Source organism: Sorex araneus, chromosome 3, assembly GCF_027595985.1.
Source record: "Sorex araneus isolate mSorAra2 chromosome 3, mSorAra2.pri, whole genome shotgun sequence".
Lineage (NCBI taxonomy): Eukaryota > Metazoa > Chordata > Mammalia > Eulipotyphla > Soricidae > Sorex > Sorex araneus.
Window position 1 is genome coordinate 29,282,793 of NC_073304.1, and position 17,694 is coordinate 29,300,486.

The window sequence follows — 17,694 nt, forward strand, 5'->3', positions numbered from 1 at the left end:
AACGTGGCTCTGGATAGACCTCTCCATGTTTCCCAGCAGACGAGAGAACTGCTAACATCCTTCCAGGTGAAGGGCGAAGAAAGCCAACTTCCTCATAAGCCGGTCATTCAGGAGGCAAGAGGCACGAATTCTCAGCACGAAATCCTGCATGGTTGCGTACATCCTGAAAATAAAGGCAGAGGACCCTTTTCCAAGGCTCCGCAAATAACACAAGAGGTGGCCTTTAAATTCTTGCCAAATACATGTTTGGAGAGATGCTGCTGAACCAGCACTGCACTGACAGGGCTGCATTGTCTACAAATCACCGCTGACACCCGGAGGACAACCCGCGCTCGTTGCATTCCACTCAAAGGTAACAAGCACTTACTTCCACAATAATTAAGCATCTCTAGTCGGCTTCCTGCCTCCCAGGCAGCACTTTAATTTCTCGTGCAGTACGCAGCATCATTTTAGAAGACTCGATGCTATTTAAAGGCTGGAACATTTAGGGGTGTTTCAAAAAAAAAAAAAAAGCATGCTGCCTGCAGAATGCAGGGCCAGCAGAACTCCAGCTGGGATCCCACAGGCTGGTCTGGGCAGCTGGTCAGATAAACGCTAATTGTTTTCATTCTAGCTCCTCTTCCCCATCTTTTGTGAAAGAGATAAAAGGTTTTTTTTTGCACTGCTATCTAATTAAACCTGGCTTTTGAGCTTCCAGCCTACTACAACAGCCATAGTGCTATGAAAAGTTTCCATGGTCCTGGGTCACTGTGAGACTTCAAATGAAATAACATGCTAACTGTTGCTTCCAAAGACAGCACATGTGGCGAGAGCTTAAAGGCAAGAAGTGCCCCTCTCAAAATGGAAGGAAAACCAGTCGAGTGAACGAAAATGCAAAGCAAGCATGATCTATCTCCCCTCAGTTTATTTTTAATCAAAATCATAAAATAGAATAGAATATATAGTAGAATCTAATCTATTTGTAGAAGGGGGGTATCTATTTCAATTAAGCATCTTTCAAAAACAATATTCTAAAGGCCAGAGAGGTAGAACAGCAGGTAGGCACTTGCCTCGTACTCAGTCAACCATATTCAATCCCTGGAACCACATATGATCCGCCAGTACTGCCAGGAGTGATCCCTGAGCACAGAGTCAGGAGTATCCCTGAGCATCACTGGATGTGGCCCTCCCTCCTCCCTCCCCAAATATACATATTCTGGCATATACAATAATGCTGTCAATTCTTCTAAAACTTAGATGTTTCCACAACTCTCACATTCCCTCAGAAATCTAACCAAATCTCCTAATATTTTTAGAACTTGCATATCCTAAAAGGTCAGCACACCAATCCCACCATAATAAAAACACTACTCACACATTTCATTTCCTCAGAAAAGAAGTTATTGCAGAAATGTTTTTTAAGCATGTTAGATGTTAACTCCACTATATAAAGAAAATAAAAGCTAGAACTGAAATACAGTAAACAGAACTGACTTGGAATGTCCAATTTTGGTCACTACCACTGTGGAATTTTTCTTTGCTATGTGCCCTAAATTTGAAAATTGGTTTTTAAAAAAAATCTATTTTTTTAAACATAAACATGTCTTCACAATTTGAAAGAAATTCCAAGACTCTATTACGTCTTGATTAAAACAACTCCTCAATGTTTTCTTTTAATTTCAAAACACAGATGGAGACATGGGCAGGGGAGAGTACTCATAGTTTAATGACCTCTAAAAGAAGAGGAGTTTCAAGATAGATAACTAAGTTACATGATATTTTTTCTTTCACAGTAACTTTTCCCTATTTTTCCCTAATTCTTTCCTTCCTTCTCTTTTTCTTAATAACATCAAATTTTAATGGTATCAACCTCTTGAGGTGAAATATAAACTTTAGATACTAAATAGCTTATGAAGCATAAAATATGCTTTGTATTTATTAATCTACTAGTTGAAAAATAAAGAAGTCAGATTGGAGAGACAGTACAGGCCATAAGAGGCTTGCCTTGCATGCAGCCAACTTCAGTTGGATCCCGGCACCTCGTGTATTGACCCCTGAACACGCAGTCAGAATTAAGCTTTGAGAACTGCTCAGCATGGCCCAAAAAAACCAACATCAACAAAAGATGTCATCCATATGTGTAAAGTGACAGATCAGTAACACCTTAAAATCTACTTCTTAGGTTTGAGAGAAACAGCAAATGTATTTTAACATTAGCAGTTCTCTTAATTATCCACAAATCTGCCTAAGCAATTGTTAAAATATGATAAAAAATAGAATTAAAAAGTCTCACAATAGAGACATTACTGGTGCCTGCTCGAGCAAATCCATGAACAACGGGGTGACAGCACTACAGTGATACAGAATTAGAAAGATCCGTACTAATTTATAGTATGTCACCTCCAACTATTAAAAAGAGGCCATATTAAAGTTTTCCATGTTACACATTTGATTTTATAGCTTTAGATATTATTTGAGTGCATGAGAGGTGCATTTAGCTAGAATACCAATAACACTTTTTTAGTTCAGCCAGTTTCTGGGAAATGTGAGTCATTTAAATTGTACTAACATTTTTTATATCACTTTTGGTCTCTTGCAATGTAACCTATGACCTTTTCCTATATTGCTGTTCTTCCAGAAGAGCTATATACTCTTCTCTAAATCATCCAGAGAGCCTTACTGCATTTCCTTACCCTGAATACCCACCACACACTGGTCAACAGGAATATCTACGGAAAGTCCCTGACTGCTGACTAGAGACTGCAGTGTGAAAATAATCCAGGTCATTTTGATTCTTTCAGACATTTACACCCTTGACCCATTCCCCTTATTTTGGAATCTCTCTTTGCTCTGGACGCTCATGAATGCTAGCTATGTTCTTTATTTTCTCTTTCCTTTATTTTTGCTTATTATTTTTAACTCCTCATTATCATAAAAAGGACCTATTCAAAAGCTGGTGATTCCAGGATGGTTCTTGGTTTACTTCTTTTAGCATTCTTTATACTTTTAGAAGGATCTATAAAGGGTATTAGAATTAGGTGAATTCCAAATCCTAACTATTGAGTGTTACAATGAATACTGGGGTGCATACATTCTTTTGAATAAATGCTTTTTTTCTGTCCAGGGATAGAAATTCAGAAGTGGAGTTGCAACTATAGATCAGTGGATCATGAAGATGTAGTATACAGATACAATGGAATAATACCCGATGTAAGGAATAATGAAACCATGCAATTTCCTGCGACATGAAGAGAACTGGAAGACATCATTTGAAATGAAGTAAGTCAGAAGAAGGATAAACACAGGATGATTATCACTTATACATGATACTTAGAATAACTGGGTGAGGCAATGCAATGTTTTGAAGGGGGATTCACACATCAACCAGGCCCCAGAGGATAGGTGGAAGATGGAAAGAACGAATAGAGGGGAAGGGAATAAGAGACAGGTGAGAAGTAACAAGACCAGGTCAAAGGTTTAAGGTACAAAAATGGTGCAAAGGAATAATAGAGCCAAATATCTAAATCACAGAGTCAGCAACATTGAAATCTCAAGAGACACAAACTTTAACAACCAAATTTAGAAAGATGCCTGTCAAGAGGGTTGGAGGTGGGGATAAGGAGAATATGGGAAGGAGCCTGAGAACATGGGTGGTGGGAATTGGTGCTGCAGTATTGTATGCTTAAAACTCAATGATGAATAGCTTTGTAAATCAGAGTACTTTAATAACATTAAAATAATTTTTAGAAGGTATTAGAATTAGGATGCACTGAATGCACTAGGATGAGATTGCAGGCATGGGTACACCAGAGCAAAAATAATAATAATAAAATAAAAGAAATAATTTGAAAATCAGAGCACTGACTACTTGAATCACCGCACTGAATGAAAACCAATAATGCAACTACAGGAGGAGAAAGCTGGATAGTACAAGTGCTGCCGGGCATCGTCACTGGTACCGGAAGCTTCAGCTGCCGACAGTACAGGTACTCCAAATCTCTTGTAGTAACTCTCTTCCCTAAGTCCCAGATAAAACATATGCAAGTGCTCACCTGATAGTTCTTTTATATATCTGCCTTCTCCAATGAATTGACAGGCAGAAGAAAGTAAAAAGTTTCCCAGCAAAGGAATGTGTGGTAAGGAAGTGAGAACAATAAATAATTCAAGGAACCAAATGAAAGTAACAACATAGAAACCTTTCTTGCTTCCACAGGAAAAAAAGAACCACTTAAAAGCTATATAAATGGGAAGGAAAAGAATTATAACGAGACAAAAAAAAAACAAAAAAAATCTCTAACAACTACAGTCCCATTCTGCAATAATTTACAAAATTACATGGCAATGGGCTGGAGAGATAGTACAGTAGGTGGGGCACTTGCCTTGCATGTGGCTGTCTCAGGTTCAATCCCCAGAAACCTCAATCTCCTGAGGAATGATTCTTTAGCACAGTGCCAGCAGAGAGCCCTAGGCACTGCTAGGTGTGGCTCACAAACCAAGCCAACAATCCCCCCAGCCCCCTGCAAAAACAAAACAAAATATAACCCCCAAAATAACAACCCAAAGAGCCCCCACTCTATGATACAGTCACCAAAAAGATGTGGTATCTCTGAACTTCCATATTCCAATATGTAATTCCATAACCAGTAAGTACAGAGTCAAATACAGCTCTTGTTATCAATGTTTCAGGGCAACAGGAGGAATTCTGATGATGAATAACTATTCAATTACCTTGATTATTCATATATACAATGTTAAGAGCATTTATAAAAATGGCAATGTAAATAGTTCATAAAGTAGATTGAGAATGCCATAAATATACTTGCTTCCGAAAGTAACAGGAATACTTTTACTACATATGTAACACACAGCACTTGACCATTAGACAAGCTGAAAAAACCAAATAAGGCAAACTATTTTCTTTACATCTCTTCTTGGCACTTCTGAATTTCACTTACATTACATAAAAATAACATCTCAGAAGGGACATCTCTCTTTCAAGTTGGCCTGAAATGCCACAAACATCTCAGTGTAATGCCACGGGCTGTTTTTAAGATTTATGAATCAGCATGTAAGTGGAATTTCCCTTTCGTGTCTGTTCTGTTCCTTCAACAAAAAGCAGGAAAGTCTGAGAAAAACAAATCTATCTGAGAAAGAAAACACTAATGGAGACAAGCAGGCTCAGGTAACTTGTTCTGGAATTACTAAAGTGAAACAAGATGTTTGGGAAATGTAAGGTACAGAGCAAAATGAAGATACATTGAATTTAGAGATGAGAAAGCAGCTTAAAAATCTAGGAACCCTTGGGCACCAAACCAGAATTAGCAGTGCTGCTTGTGGTCCAAGCCCACCCTCCCAACAAAAAGATCTGTTTTGAGTAAAGAGCAAAATAGACAAAAATATGTGCAGCCAAACCACTAAATAAGTTCAGTAAAGAAGATCACACATCCGAATGCCTACTAAGATTTGAAGTTATTTCATTTGGTTGAAAATGAAGGAAATAACAGGAAAATAGGAAAACACAACATTTGGGGGAGCTAGAAAGCTTGCTGACAGAAAAGAGATGATAAAAATAGAAGAAATAACGAAGCCAGTGAAAAGGTGGCAGAAAGGAATAGTAAAATGATTCCATACCTGGCAATATGAAGTAAAAATACATGTCAATATTTATATGTTCTATTTAAATGACTAAATTGATGCAATAAGCAATTAATGTTAAAGTACTGAATATGAGTAGTTGAAAGTACTGTTAGATTTAGAGAGTGAAAGGGAATAAACAGAAATGTACCAATGAATTAGAATTAGTAGAGAAAAGATAATGGGTTGAAATGCAGCAAAAAAAAAAAATGCTTTAGAGGAGATGAAATGAGAACTTACCAGCTTATGAAGGCTCTTAAGAATTTCCATGGCACTACCATACCAACACATCAGACTAGGTCAATGAAGTGAGCATTTTTAATGTGCTAGTTTGTACACTAATATTTATTTTAAACAAATTAAAAACTCAAATGTCGATACTGTAAACTATGGTCTAAAATGAACAGCTGATTTTATAAATGTATATAAAGATCTGGTGGGCTGTAGCGGTAGCACAGCAAGTAGGGTGTTTGCCTTGCACACAGCCGACTCAGGTTTGATTCCTTCGTCCCTCTCGGAGAGCCCAACAAGCTACCGAATGTATCCCGCCCGCACAGCACAGCCTGGCAAGCTCCCCATGGCGTATTTGATATGCCAAAAACAGTAACAAGTTTCACAATGGAGATGTTACTGGTGCCCGCTCGAGCAAATCGATGAACAACGGGATGACAGTGCTACAGTGCTATATAAAGATCTGGTACTGAAAAAACCTATACCACAGCCAAACTATCTGTAACATGTCTTTAAGGAAATGCTAACACAGTTGTGCTTCAAATTCTTCAAGGTATCATTGCGCAAAAATGGGGTTTCATAATTAGGTGGAGAAACAATCTACATCACTTCACTGAGAATCTGATAATACTTATTAGCTTATCAAAGCCTCATGCAATCAACAATACTTGCACTGGACACATGTAATGCTGTAAACCAATATTATTTTAATTCAGCAACAACCACAACAACACCAACCTCATTAAGGGACCTGTTAGTTAATTTGGCATGAACTCACTTTGTCAAACACAGGACAACTACTGAATCCTATAGAGCATAACTGACTGAGAACAAGCAGGCCCAGTCTTAAAAGAATTCAGGATACTAAAAAAAAAAAAAAAAAAAAACCAACAAGAAATAAAAGGAAATACATGAAGAATTTAGTAAGGATTTGGGGATCAGGGAGATGGCACAAGTGGGCTGTGATAAGTGCTTTGTATGGGAGCCCTCAGTTCAAGTCCTGACTCTGCAGGGCTCCTGAACTCTGCGCTGGGACAGTTATCAAAGATCACCAGGGTTGGCCCCTCCAAAAAAAAAAAACCCACAAAATTTTGCTATGATCATAAAAAGTTACTTACAGATCTATAAGAAAAGCAAAGGAAGTTCGCCAAAGGATTTACATTGCTTAACCTAGTCCTCCACCCCCAAATATGAACAACTTTCCTATAAAGCTTTATTTTAAATTATTTTTTTATTTGGCAGGGCCAGGGACTAAGCCCAGGGTTTCACATAGAGAAGTTCAGTGCTCTATGTGTTATAAACATTGCTTACTCTATGACTTTATTTTTCAAATGAGCATAGGGGGAGAGGGTCAGGATGGGAGACAGCTCAGTGGCCAGTGTCTACCCCACACATGTGAGACTGTGAGTTCAATTTGTGGTGCTGCCATATATACCGCGATTCTCTTGCTGATTTACAGCTGGCAACTCTGCTGAGATTTCTGCTGCTGCAAGCAATTGAAGCTGTCCCACAGCCAGGTGTGTGTGTTCCATCATCGAGCACAGGAAAAAGGAGCGTGACTCCAGCAAGCATTGTGACCAAGTTCGCAAGATCTCAGACCACCGCAACAATGGAGGGAAGAGAAAATAAGACAAGTGATTGTATGGAACATTTGTAATGAGAAACACATACACACACACACACACACATATACACACAACACATCTAAGAGGAAAACAACCAAAACCTATCATCCTATTGCTGAAATTTTAAAATAAAATATCACCCAGGGCTCAGGGAGACAGCTCTCCAAGGGCAGAGAGCTCATGTTTGCGTGTTTGATCCCTATCACCACTGAGCGTGGACCCGTGGCCCTGAGAACTGCTGGGTAGGACAGGCAGCTAGATCAGAGCACCAGACCAAGTACTCCTGGCCTCTGAGCACTACTGGCAGAGTCACTATTTAAGCATATCTAATTTGGGGCTGGAGTGATAGCACAGCGGGTAGAGTGTTTGCCTTGCACGCGGCCGACCTGGGTTCGATGCCCAGCATCCCATATGGTCCCCTGAACACCGCCAGGGGTAATTCCTGAGTGCAGAGCCAGGAGTGACCCCTATACATCGCCGGGTGTGGTCTAAAAAGCATATCTAACTTGGGAAAGTAGTGACTAACATGCAATTTAAACACCAGTTTTCAAATAATACAGTGTTAAACCGACGACCATTAATCACCGAACAAGAATTCAACAATACGAGGTTGTTCCAATGAGATGCTCTTATGCTAAATCCTCTCATTAAAACGAGATCAAAGAGGGCCATACAAAGTATAAAGAACTAAAGATGATGAGATTAGCATTATTTATAAAATTTGAAGAATGGCTTCTTTCAGGTGATTAACACCATTGCTCTCTCCCCATTTAGATTCTTTCTTTCCATTGAATATGAAAATAAATGTAGCCTGGCACCCAAAGTCTATTTGCCTCTTTACAAAGCTGTACAGATCTGGAAAACCAGGTGAGGCTGTCATATACCTCACCCTCTGTCCTCCTGATGCGGGCAAGGCAGAAGCGGCGGTGGTGGGTCTCTGTGTTCATTTGCATTTCCCAGGTTCTTCAGTATTTTCAAGAGTGAAAATATTGAGTAATAAAGATGCTCAGGCTCAGAGTTGGAAAGTAGAAAAGTTTATTGGAAAGTAGAAGAGAAAAGAAAAGGGGCTCCCCAAGTGGGGAGGAACTTAGTATAGGACTAAGTTAACTATGGCTCTTCTTGTGGGATCTTTCTAGGAAAACCAGGTGTTTGTGTGACACAGAATGCAGGGAACCTGCAGGGTGGTCTGGCTGGTTTGTCTTTCTAGTCACCTGCCTCGGGTATTGTTTATTATCTTAGTCTTGTGACTCCTAGTCCTGGGACAGAAGATTAGCGTCCTGGGGAACTCCAGGAATGTTACAGATAGGGCCATGGGGGTGAGGTGTAGTCTCTCAATGGAGAGAAATGGAACTGCTGGTGAGGGGCAGCTGTGAGTTCCCCTCTTGCTGGCAAGGGGAAACTGAGGCTTCTCTTTCACTCCCAATCCCCTTCTGCAGAATGGGAACAAACTTTAAAGTCATCATTTAAATGCATCGACCCACATTCTGCAGAGCATTATAAAGTGGTATAAGATATCCCTGGCTCAGGAAACTGAACCTGTATATTTAATTGGGAGAGGAAGAATCTCTTAATATTGACTTTCTCCTCCTAGGGCAGAAGGCAAAGAAAAGGTCCTGACTGTATTAAGCCAGATTTAAACTAAATAAGCCATGAAAACTGCCTTTGATCCACAGATGAGGAGCCACAGTAGAGAACGGGCATTATTAAGATGGCTTTGCAGGTGGACCCTTGAAAAACTTCACTGCTCTGCACTACGCTGGCCACGGTCAGGAAAGAAGACAGAAAGGGAGCATACCCGCCCAGCAGCTAACTGGAAACAGCGCAGCATGCAGAACAGGGCACAGTGAGCAACTACAAACAACATAAATGCTCCGGAAAGGAGAATGTGGTTTCCTCCTTTGAAAATTTGGATTTCAAGAAGAATTTTTAAAGATGCAATGTTAATGAGAATAATGGATGAACATATGTTTCCCTCCTGCACACAACTGTAATATCAAAATAGGTACTAACTATGATTAATATTAATATAAACAGCAGCCATATTCCACTTAGCAGATTTTAAAATGTCCAAGGGCCAAGAACTTAAAAAAAATTAAAACATAAGTCATACTGCATTGGCATTTCCTTAAAGACACATTACAGGTGGTTTACTGTCTTGACTTCTGAGTAATAACCTTTTTCCCTCCAGAACTGTGAAAGCACAAGGACTTGTGACCCCTTGCTTGTACTTTGTGACAGGGGGTGCTGCCTTCAGTCCTCACAAGAAAGCAGGAGGGAAGATGCCCATCTGCAGAGAGGTCAGGAAACTGTGGATGACACCAGGTCTCATAAACTCACAGTAAATACAGGGCCAGCAGCTAGAGACTTGAGGGCAGGATTTATTAGAAAAGATGAAAGGAAACTCTTTATAGCCAAGGATTGCTTCTGAATCCAACTCAGGCTCTACATTGAGCAGGAGAAAATGTTGACCATTAACTTCCTTAAAATACTAATGTAGGTCATCATCCTTGTCTTTCAGGGACCTTCCATGGCTCCCCAAGTGCAACTCCATTATTGTGTGACTTACAACTTAGCAATGGGTTTGTTCTAAACAAAGGATAGTGCCTTTACGTGAAGCTCTACTGAACAAAGAAGCCAGAGTAGAAGTTCTCCTCCATGCACATAACACAAATATTTTTACATTGGGAGTTATTAGAAAGAATGCTTTATCTGAAGCCCTCACTTTTCAAACCTGTGGTATCTTAGGCAGAAATTATAAAGCCACCAAAGGTTAAACATCTGGGGCAGAGCCCACTTCTGAATCCAGACTTCATCGATTCCTGCCTCCTGTCTCAAAAACCTCTCCGTCCTCCTAGAAGGTGCATTTTCCATGAAGGCCGCCATTCAAGTGGGCACAATCATCACTAGGTACAGTGTACATTATCTCCAGGACCCCCAGCAGTCTGGGGTGGGGGGGGGGGAGGTACAGCCTATGTAGCTTGCACTGGCTGTTTCGATCGATGGCTGTTCTAGGGATTGACCAACCCTGAGTCATACCTTATTCCAGGGCCCTCTCCTTCCTTAAAAATATTTCTGTTCCTACTACGTTCTGAAATTCCATAATTATCTCTGCACATGGCTAGGTATATTTTGCCCTAATTAAATGTTTTAGATTCTTGGGGGTAGATACCTGTCCAATCCTAATATCCAAAGCCCCCATTCTTTTTTTAAAAAAATTATTTTATTAAATCACCGTGAAAAAAATACAAAGCTTTCAGGTTTAAGTCTCAGTCATATAATGATTCAACCCCCATCCCTTCACCAGTGCACATGTTCTACCATCAAGAACCCCAATATACCCCCCCTCCCACATACCCCCACCTAAGTAGCTAATGATCTTCACCTTATTCTCTCTATACTTTGAATACATTCAATATTTCAATAGAGAACTCACTATTATTGTCTGGAATTTCCCCCCAACAATCAGGCCTGCTGAAAAGGCATCATTTAATAATTTCTTTTCATTGCTGAGAATGAAGACTCTATGAGCTGTTGCGGCTGCGCGGTCTTGGATTTCTGATATTTTAGCTCAGTTCACAGTCTAGATGCATTTCTGTAAGAAGCCGCTCTGGGTGCCAAAATGGGTTAGAAGACCTCTCGAATCATAGTCTTTAGGAGCAGCGGGTCTGTTTCTTTTTTTAATATATATATATTCTTTATATTTTTTAATTAATTTATTCTTTTATTGAATCACCATGTGGAAAGTTACAAAGCTTTCAGGTTTAAGTCTCAGTCATACAATGCTCAAACACCCATCCCTTCACCAGTGCACATATCCCTCCACCACCAAGAATCACCCCCACCTCCCCAGCAGAGGGTCTGTTTTGAGCACGGCAGCTCCGGATCTTATCTGGACGGAGGGCGTGCCGGTAACAACCCCCCCCTTCCCATGATCGCCTATGAGCAACATCACTGCAAAACTCATACCTCTGGGTTCAAAGCCCCTACTCTTGAAATGGAAATCACCAAACAAAAATTACATGGTTTTAGCACAGATGAATTAGAAGTGAAATAACAGGGGCTGGAGAGATAGTATAGTGGGTAGGTGCTGACATTGCATCTTCCCAATCCCAGCTGAGCACTGGTGGCTGAGGACTTTCAGAAACATGCCATCCTTCTCACCAGAGTGCCTTTTACTTTTTTCCTGGAAGGATCCATGCTTCTTGGATCTCACAACTTTCTGTAACTCAGTTTACCCCTCATTTCTGATGCATCTTACCATCTATACTTAGTAAGTACATGAAAAGGGGTAGGGGTACATGATGATAAAGTTTTGAGTACTGACATAACTGGCTACAGAATTCTTGGCAGTAAAATATTTACCATTAGGATTTTTTAAAGTATTCTTTTATTACCATCTAGCTTCCACTGCTGGAAATAAAAAGTCCAATCATATTTTACTGACTGTTCTTTTATACATGTTCTTTTCGGGGAGTTTTTAGGGAATGTTCCTTTAATACTGAAGAGGTCTTTTCGTGAGTCACTTTATAGTCCTTGTAACTGGACACCAGTGGGTCTTTCTAACACAAAACACATTGTGGTCAGGTAGATGAAACAAAAAAATAACTCCTTGGGCCAAAGAGAAGTGTGTAAGGCTTTTTCCTTGTACATGGTTGACCCAGGTTGGATTCCCTGAACAGTACATGGTCACCTGAGCTCGCCAGGAGTGACTCCCAAACCAGAAAAAAATAAAATAAAATAACTCCCTTTCTGAGGGAAGTGGGCACATTGGTGATTGGTGTGGTGTTGGAATTATATGCATTGGAAACAATCATGAATAGTACTATAAACCACAGAATTTCAATTAAAAAAATTTAAAAAATAAAAACTCCTTTTCTTCTTCATTGTTCTTTCATTTGTTTAAATGGTCTTTTTATTGGATATTGGACATCCTGAAGAACTTTTTAATCTTTCCCTTTCTCTATTTTCCTTTCAGGTACACAAAAGAACCTTTTTAAACGTCATTTCCCAACGAGACTTTAATTTGTTAAACTGACCCAAATTCAATTTTGAAGAGATTTTATGTTCTCTAATTGCTTTGTTCATTGAATAAATTATATTCTCAAGCTGGAGATGTAGCTCAGTGGTGCAGAAGATGCTCCATTGGGTCCAATATTGAGGATGAAAAGATTCTGCTTGTGATTTACAAATCTTTTTTTGTTATTCCTACTAATATAAAATTAAATTTCAAAGTCTCTTTTTTATATTCAGTGTTTATCTTTTTCCTAGCTTTATTTACTTCTTCCCTCTCGGAGAGCCTGGTAAGCTACCGAGAGTATCCTGCCCTCACGGCAGAGCCCGACAAGCTACCTGTGGTGTATTCAATATGCCAAAAACAGTAACAACAAGTCTCACAACGGTGACGTCACTGGTGCCCGCTCGAGCACATTGATGAACAACGGGACGACAGTGCTACAGTGCTATTTACTTCTGTGGGTCGGCATCACTGTCTTTCTCACCTAGGAGGTTTCTGCTCATGTCCACAGTCACTGGCTATGCTTTCAGATTTTATTATTGAGGATTACAATGGAGAACAAAGCTCTCTGCAGTGGGCACAGTTGTTGACCGGTAGCAGACATTGCTTATCTCGAGGGCTGGGTAGGGAATCATGTAGTTTAGGGGAAAGTATATTATGACCACCTACCATGTTTCATTTTCTGAGCTCCCCTCCTGCAGTGTGTCTTCTAGTAGCTAAAACTGTCACATTGTCCCTTTCCAGCCATCCTCACATATGGGGTGAAGACATACAGCCTGTCCCTCTGTCAGATAATGCACATCTTGGAATCTGAATTGAAAAGTACATTTCCAAGGACCAAAGACATAGCATGATGGGTAGGGCTCTTGCCTTGCATGCAGTCTCCCAGGGTTCAATTCCTAGCATCCCCATATGGTCCCCCAAGCCCGCCAGGAGTGGTTCGTGAGTGCAGAGCCAGGGATAATCCCCGAGTACCACTGGGTGTGTGGCCCCCAAACAAAAGGAAAGCCCATCTGGAGGGAGCAAAGGGCAATGTGTCCATTTACCTGGAAGTTGGTGTGAGCAGGGCAACTTTGGAGCGGACACCCCGTACCCTTGCTGAGGTGTCAGCAGTGGCTCTGCAGAGCCACACATGTGGGCAGAACCACATGGCATGCTTTCTCCTGACGCTGCTATCTTGATCACTGAACTGCTCCTCGCTTTTGCCCATTTTCCAAGCCTAGCTCACAGCCTGGCAGGGACTCTACACTCACAGCCTGGCAGGGACTCTACAAATTACTAAATAGAACTTCCATGATTTCCTTTCCTGCTTAAATCAGAGGGTTTTCTCTGTATACTGGGGAACCCACAAATGCCAGTATTTATGTCATTTTTAGAATACACGAGAGTTTCTCTAGAGAAGAATGGCTGCATTTCCTGCCTGGCTTCCACTCATCTGGGAATCAAGTTCAAGGAGAAAAAAGTTTCATCATAATTCTTTCTGTTTCTAGAGCCGTGGGTTTTCAATTCTGAGGTTATACAGGGTCAACTTTTCTTGAAATTCCTCCTTAAAGTCATTCACATTTGGCTCTCTCCACATCACTAAATTAGCTGCAATACATTCCCCCCCTCTCTGTTGACTCAAACTGTGCTGATAAATCTAATCTGCTTGCATCTTTTCCCTCTTTGTGTGAATATTTGTGTCTTTTTATATTTTTTTCAATAACACTACCATAGGGACTAGGGTGGGAAGGATTCTAACAGTACATGCTCAATCTAGCATGTTTAACTAGGAATCTCTTTATTATTTCATAATAAGTATTATAATAATAAAGTGAAAATCTTTATTATGAAATATTTCAAACATGAAAGAAATTACAATTTCAAATTCCATTCTTCCTTTAGTCTCTGCAGAGAAATTTCACTCCTAAATATGCAATAGATCCTTTTTTTTTCATGTGCCTTTTGGTCATTTGAATTTCTTCTTTGTGGAAGTTTCTGTTTATTTCTTCTCCCAACTGTTTGATAGGCTTGGATGTTTTCTTTCTTGTAAAGTTCTATCAGTACTTTATATATCTTTGATAGTAACTCCTTATCAGATGGGCATTGGGTAAATAATTTTTCCCTTTCTATGAACTGTCATGGTTTTTTTTGAGGGGCAGAAGCTTCTTACTTTAATGTAGTCCCATTTGTTTATATTTGCTTCAATTTGCTTTGCCAGTGGTTCATCTTTGAAGATGATGCCTTTATTAGCTTCAATGTCATGGAGGGTTCTGTCTATGTTTTTTCCATGCACCTAATGAATGCAGGTCTGATATTGAGGTCTTTAATCCATTTTGATCTGACTTTTATGCCTGGTGTTAGATAGAGGTTTGAGTTCATTTTTTTCTTTATGTATAGCTGCCCAGTTTTCCTAGCACCTCCTGTTGAAGAGGTTTTCCTTGTTCCACTTTATATTTCTTGCTCCTTTATCAAAGATTAAATGAGCAATAGATCCTGCTAAATAGCATTTTTATGTTTATGAAATCTATAAAGATGTATAATATGGAATACAACTTTCCACAACTTTATTTTCTCCATGCAACTTTTTCTAAGATGTATTCATGCTGATATAAAAGATACAATCTTTAAAATAATTTTTGTATGTTTTCCATTTTTGTATGCGAATCTGGGGATTGAAATCCAGGGTTATTTCCAATTATCTTGTATTGCAAACAATGATAGAAGGGCCATTTTTTTGCAATTTATTTGGAAATATGAATGAAAGTATCTCTAGAATACTTTAAAATGGGAACTGCTAAAACTCTAGTTGGAGCATCATTCAATGTTATTTGATACTATCAAACTGCTCTCAAAAATGGTTACAACAATTTTACAATTCAACACTAATATATAAAACTCATTTGTTGCCACATCTTTGAGTTTGATTTACTGCAAATATGTTGGTATGAAATGCTATCTTGCTGCCTTCACTGGCATTTCTGACAATTAGTGAGAATTTTAATGATTTATTGGTATTAATTTACTAATATTCTCTCCAGTTTTTTATGATTAATATACAAGGCTTCTTTACATGCCATGCATATAATTTTTCATTTTAAAATATATGTGTTTTGTCATATATGTGTAATATAAATAGCATCTTACTTCTGTTTTAAGTTTTATTTTCTTACATTTAGAAAATTTAAGTCTTCTGTTAAAAATGTATCACTTTTTAGGAGAGAGATACAGTGTAAGGAGAAGGGCACTTGCATCGCACATGGCCAATCCCTGGCACCCTATATGGTACCCTGTGATCTGGCAAGAGTAATGAGTGAGCACAGAGTCAAAAGGAAGCCCTGAGCACAAGTGGTTGTGACCCACCCCTTCTTCAAAAAAAGTAGCACTTATTATTCTTCTATTTTACGATGTGATTTCTTTTTTCTTTTTGGGTCACACCCGGTGATGCACACAGGTCACTCTTGGCTTTGCACTAAGGAATTACTCCTGGCGGTGCTCGGGGGAACCATATGAGATGTTGGGAATTGAACCCAGGTCGGCTGTGTGCAAGACAAATGCCCTCCCCGCTGTGCTATCACTCCAGCCCCTACACTATGAATTTTAACTATCTTGTTTTTTTAAAAAACCTCCCAATCCTCAATATCATACAGATGTTTTCCTATATGTTCTTTTAAACAAAGTCTCTTCAAAATGTATGCCTTTAATTTTCCCAAAATTACAGAAATATAATTTAATTTTGCTGTATTATCCTACCATTACTTTTTGAATAGTCCAATTTTCCAAACTGACTTGTAAAGCAATGTCAGAAAGGAGTTCCCATGCATGTGGCGGTCTCTTTGTGTGGTCGTCTTCAATTTGAATGGTCTGTTTCTCTACTCTGCCAGTGCTACACTGATGTAGGCACCACGGCAGCACAGCAAATCCTGATGAACCCAGTAAGACTATTTCTTCAAACAGCAATTCTAATTTCAAAGTTAATTTTTTTTGCTGCTTAATTTTTGAATTACAACAGGTTTATCAATTATTTTAGGGAAATTTTTGGGAAAGTTCTGTGCAATACTGAGCCTTTCTACTCCGTAGCATACACCCTATTGCTTTAGAGCTTCACTTTATCACTGTCACTGTATCACTGTCATCCCACTGCTCATCAATTTGCTCGAGCGGGCACCAGTAACGTCTTGTGAGACTTGTTATTACTGTTTTTTTCTACTTTAGATCTTATGACCTTTTAATTCATAAAACTACCACATCTTTTATTATGTGGTGCCCAGAAAGTAATATTTTACGGCTATATCTAGAATCACAGATGCAATCATGTTTTCTAATGTAGTATCATCAGTACACTGTAAAGACATTGATAACTGCCCATTTATTTCATATCCACTAACCTTACAAAAATCTTATTAGCATTAATAGTTTTTATTTCTCTCAATTTTTCTATCTTGAAAAATAGAAAGCTTTATATTGCAATATAATTTTTCTTTTGCTGTCCTAACATTTAGTAATTAACGTGGCTTAAGGGAATGTAAATTTAAACATATACTATATTTTAGTTTGTAAACATATATGTCTTTCTACACACACATACATACATCATACATCTATATCCAAAAGCACGAGGTCTTGAAGACTATATAAAAATTAAAACAGAAAAATACAAAACAGTTTTTGCCTTGAAAAAATTAAATGATAAAGAGCAAATATAATTCTCTTTTAAAAACATAACAGCACAAGTAGAGTACCTAAAGAATAAAATGCCTGAGGGAAAAAAATCTAAAAAAAAATCAATGGAAATCTCTAGATATGATAAATTGTAGGTAAATCTTTGTAAACTGAGGAATCACTATTTGTCAAGCACGACCCGAGTTCGATTCCTCTGCCCCTCTCAGAGAGCCCGGCAAGCTACCGAGAGTATCTCGCCTGTACGGCAGAGCCTGGTAAGCTACCCGTGGCGTATTCGATATGCCAAAAACAGTAACAAGTCTCACAATGGAGACGTTAACTAGTGCCTGCTCAAGCAAATTGATGAACAGTGGGATGACAGGCATATACAAATCTGATTTTAGGCAATACTACTGAGTATGTTATGTGACCATAGGTGTATAAATCAATAATTTATGATAATACATCATTAAGAAATTTTTGAACTAAATAATTCTGCTTTAAGTGACATGACCTCATGTGGGGCCTCAGTCTACAGTCTGAGTCTAGGAAATAAAGGACAAGGGTCCA

At 39.0% G+C, this 17,694-nt stretch overlaps 1 protein-coding gene and 1 long non-coding RNA gene across 2 annotated transcripts in view; one reads left to right on the forward strand and one right to left on the reverse strand.

Moving 5' to 3' along the window:
- SIPA1L1 (signal induced proliferation associated 1 like 1) overlaps nucleotides 1-17,694 on the reverse strand; it is a 356,124-nt gene that overhangs the window by 152,346 nt on the left and 186,084 nt on the right. The window lies entirely within an intron of this gene.
- Nucleotides 234-8,318, forward strand: LOC129403684 (uncharacterized). The gene is made up of 3 exons (XR_008629379.1): nucleotides 234-352; nucleotides 3,104-3,258; nucleotides 7,304-8,318. It is a non-coding gene; the product is annotated as an uncharacterized LOC129403684 (long non-coding RNA).